Genomic DNA, 4,612 nt, shown 5'->3' on the forward strand with positions numbered 1-4,612 from the left:
CCTCCCTGTAGAGAACTACATCGTCAGAGAGGGCAAGGAGCTCCAGGAGCTTCTGGAGAAGTGTGGGAACAGATACCATGTTCTCAGCAGCTTAGATTATAATGATCCTATTCAAGTCAAAGAGCTGTTCCAAAAAATTATCAACATGGTAAAACAGAACAAAGGATGCTTCACGACTGAAGTAAAAAGAAAGAAATTTCAGTTTCTACCTCGGCAAGGAAAACAACGGATGCTGATGGAAGAGGAGTGGAACAGACGGGAGCAGGAGCTGATGGACAGAATGATGAAAGCTTTAGCAAAGGAACCAGAGAAACCAACAGTGCCCTCTGTGGAGGTGGCAGGGAGCAAGGATGAATTTCTAATTCCACACAGTAAGTTTAAAATTATGATTTAACCACTGAGTTTCTACAAACTCTTGGCTCCATCTGTATTTTTTTTTTCTTCTGTTTCAGTGAGCGGAGATGTTTCCTCAGAAAATGGGAGCATTTCAGAGATTAGGAAGCGACGAGCTCATAACAACGTTGCTGAATGGCTGGCTAAGAGAGTGAGACAGTCTGAGATCAGCTCTGGGATTGGCAGCATTTGTTCCTCAGTCAGTTATATGGAGAAACATGATGAAGATCTCCAATAGATTAAAATCATCCAAAGATGAGTTCATTCTCACAGAGAATAAAGATCCTCTGAACATTTTCTCCAATCCTTCAACTAATCACAAGAACTCTTGTTTACACAAAATTATGGAATCTAAAGGAGAACACAGGATGGAAAAATAAAATATACCAGCTTGATGCTACATGAGACCCATGTTGGTCTAAAGATTACAGATTACATTTTAAACACAGTACTGATTTTAAGCACTTAAAATATCATTTAATGACTTGAATTATTTATATCAAAGTGATTTTAATTATATCTGTGTCTGGTTTATTTGGCTGATATATACAGTAATTACAAAATTTTAAGGCAGGCGCTCTTATATTGAGCGCCTGCCTGCCTGTGCAAATTCTGCTACTTAAAATAATGAGAGAGGTCTGTAATTTTCATCCTTGGTACACTTCAACTGTGAAAGACAAAGGGAGACAGATAAATCCAGGAAATCACATTGTAGGATTTTTAAAGAGTTTATTTGTAAATTATGGTGGTAAATAATTATTTGTTCACCCACAAACCAGCAGGATTTCTGGCTCTCACAGACCAGTAACTTCTCTCCTCAAATTATTTCCTGTATTATTGGCACCTGTTTGAACCCATTACCTGTATAATAGACACCTGTCCACAGCCTCAAACAGTCACACTCCAAACTAAACCAAGGCTGAGATCAAAGAGCTGTTTTCTCTGGTGGAGGGACTAAATGAAAAAATAAACTCAATTCACCCTTTAACCAGTTAAATGTTTCTCCCTAAGCTGTAGATCTAGAACTAAAGAGAAACTACCTAGATTTCACCTATAATATCTAAACTTGCTCTGTAATGGATTTGAAGTTGTTTTGTAGGCTCTCAGATGAGGGAATGCTCTATGTCAGGCATCCCCAATCTCGGTCCTCGAGGGCAGGTTTTAGAGGTTTCTCTGCTTTAGCACAGCTGATTATAATGATTGCAGTAGACCAAAAGCCTGTTAAGCAGCTTTCAATTAAAATCAGCTGTGCTGGAGCAGAGAAACCTCTAAAACCTGCAGGACAGCGGCCCTCGAGGACTGAGATTGGGGATGCCTGCTCTATGTGCATGCGCAACTGCTTGGTTATCAGTTAAAGCCAGGAACCTGGAGTTCCTGCAGGAGTCCGTCCCTCCGGATGGATGATGGAGGACTGTCTGGGTTTCCAGGCACAGATCGCCTCGGTTATCGAGCCTCTGGCCAATTCTGCAGTGGTGGAGATCTGCAAACTGGCTGAGGCTGGTTATGTGTCTCTGCGCGCTCAGATGGACGTGGAGCTCCAGAGGAGCCAGAAGGAGAGCGAAGCCCTGTGGCAGAGGCTGCGAGACATGGTGGGGAAGATGAGGACCTGCGAGAGGAGGCTTAGTAAGAGCCGTCAACAATACTTCCTTCAAAGAAAAATCACATCTTGTACAAAGTGTAGGGGAGATAGCAGGTGGTTGGACTGTATGAATTATTAGGTTGCACCATTCAGTTTTCCATCTGACACAATCTAGAGGAGTGCTGGCCAGAGCATGACTTAAGTCCAGAAGGATGTTGAATGGGGATTAGGTCAGACAGGAGGATGCCAGACGGGTTGATTTAAACTTGACTTTCTTGTACTAACTTCAAGTGGTATCATACATGGGTTTGGATCTGTAACAATGCATCTGCGTGATCCTAAACACAACAGAAATAAAGATATAATAACTCAAATGCTATTTGTGGAGTTACTCCTACATTCACACTCCATAATAATAAGCTCCATAATAATCATTAGTAGCAATGAGGTGCTGAGGTAGATGAACTGGAATAACATTAATCGCATGAAAGTCAGGTGTGGAATGGTATTTTTCCTGGGCCTGTTTGTGGGTGATGTTAAAGTCTGTCTTTTCTTTTTTCCTGAATAGGAGTGATTACTTAGAAATCTTATAGAGATGAAAAGAAAGGAAGGAGGTTTGAAAGGAAATTTCCCCCTAGGTTAGATAAGGGGAAAACATGTCAGGATTCTCATGTCCTGGTGTGAATAGAAAACAATTGTCATCTCTGTCCTTTGATGAACTAAATTATTTCTCTTGAAAAATGATAATGTGTAGGGAGTCCCCTTTTTTATGGAGGGGTTGAGATGCTGCAGCCTCAGATCAACACTGAGAGCTGCATTTAGCTGGTCGTGTTGTTCTCCTCTGCAGAGTAAAATAAAACCTTTTCTTCCTTGGATATCAACTCTCAGTGCTCATTTTTTACTCCACACAGCTACAGTGGGTACTGGTTGGAAATGGACGGTTTCCTCGGCATGGATTGTAGACATCTTGGGGCCATTCCGGATTGTGCCATGAAGAAGACCAGGTGTGGTATGCCGTCGCTGTCGACCATCCTGAGGTACGCTACTTCTCCGTTGCCAGCTCCGAGTCATCACAGGAGATGTGAAGCTCTCTCTCGTTTATGACAGGAGCCGTGCCCTTGGGTAGGTATGGACGGCTGAAGCAGACTTGAGAGAGAAACTGTAACTCTCCTTTCCAGTCTCTCCACTGCTTGAGAGACTAGCCCTAGCTCTACACAGCTCCTATCATCCAACAGTGATTCACATTTATCACTCACAACAGAAAAATGTACTGTGTACACTTTACCTTTGACATTAATATTGAGTTTACATGTTCCAAAACACTCTATGGGTTGACCATTATAATCTTTAAGTGCTGAACTCTTTCTTTGTATCTTTGGTTTTACCTGCAATTCCCGTACATCAGACATGCTAATGAGATTTGTTTTAGCACCAGTGTCCAGTCTCATAGTCACCACAGTCTCATTAATCAGCAGAAGAGTGATCTATTTGTTATCATTTGTGATGTTGTTAACTTTTTCCCCTTCATTTTCAAAGTTAACGAGCTCAACAAAGAAAGTGTCACTTAGATCCGTGTCATCCACTACGTTTACATGTTTGCCTTTTTGTCCTCCTTTCTTTTTGGTGAAACATTGTTTGGCAAAATGATTTTTTCCATGGCAGTTGGAGCATACTTTACCAAGCGCAGGACATTGCTTCGGCTTGTGCTGTGATCCGCAGCGTTTGCATAAAAATGTGTTGTCCTTGCTGGTCCACTGGGCAGACTCGGCTGGCGACATCTCCCCCTCTGAAACACGGCACCGATCGCCGCTCCGTCACTCACGGTTGGTGTCACACTTGGCATCTCACTAAATGTTTTCATGTGTTTTTGGGATAATTCGCTCGCTTTGCATATTTTTATAGCCATGTCTAGCGACAGCTCAGACTCGCAGAGAAGTCTCTCCCTTAGCTTTTTGTCTTCAATGCCAAAAACAATATGGTCTCTGACCATGGAGTCCTTCAGTGTCCGAAAATTACACGACTGCGATTTCAAACGCAGGGCTGTCAAAAAACTGTCAAATGGCACATTCTGCAGCCGCATACGAGACCTAAACATGTACCTTTCATATGTCTCATTTTTCTTCAGAGTGAAGTGAGCATCAAACTTAGCAAGCACAATGTCCATCTTTTCCTTATCCTCTGCCGTCTCAAACGCGAATGTATTGTATACTTTAATGGCCTGTGGCCCTTCAAGGGTTAGCAAAAGCGCTACCTTTCTCGAGTACGGCTTTGTATCCAGCCCCATGGCCATAACATACAAGCTGAAGCGTTGCTTGAATGTACGCCAGTTTTCGTCGACGTTGCCCGTCAGCTTCAGGATCTCTGGCGGTTTCAAATCCATGTCGGCTTCTCAGTTTACTCCTGGTACCATGTCGTGTTCATGTCGTTAATAATGGAGGAGTCTTGCTCTTGTCTTAGTGTACTTTTATTTTTAAAACACTGCAGCCCTACTTTCGGCTATCCTAGCCGTACAGGTTCTTCTTCTGTTCTTATCTAGCTGCCGCCTAACAATACTAACACCACAGCGACTCCTAGTGGTATTCTTAAGAGTTCAGTTCCCCTTTCTTTAAGGTGATTGAACAATAAACATTGTACAGCGAA

Source organism: Cyprinodon variegatus, unplaced genomic scaffold (genome assembly GCF_000732505.1).
Source record: "Cyprinodon variegatus isolate N-32 unplaced genomic scaffold, C_variegatus-1.0 Scaffold2169, whole genome shotgun sequence".
NCBI classification, from domain to species: domain Eukaryota; kingdom Metazoa; phylum Chordata; class Actinopteri; order Cyprinodontiformes; family Cyprinodontidae; genus Cyprinodon; species Cyprinodon variegatus.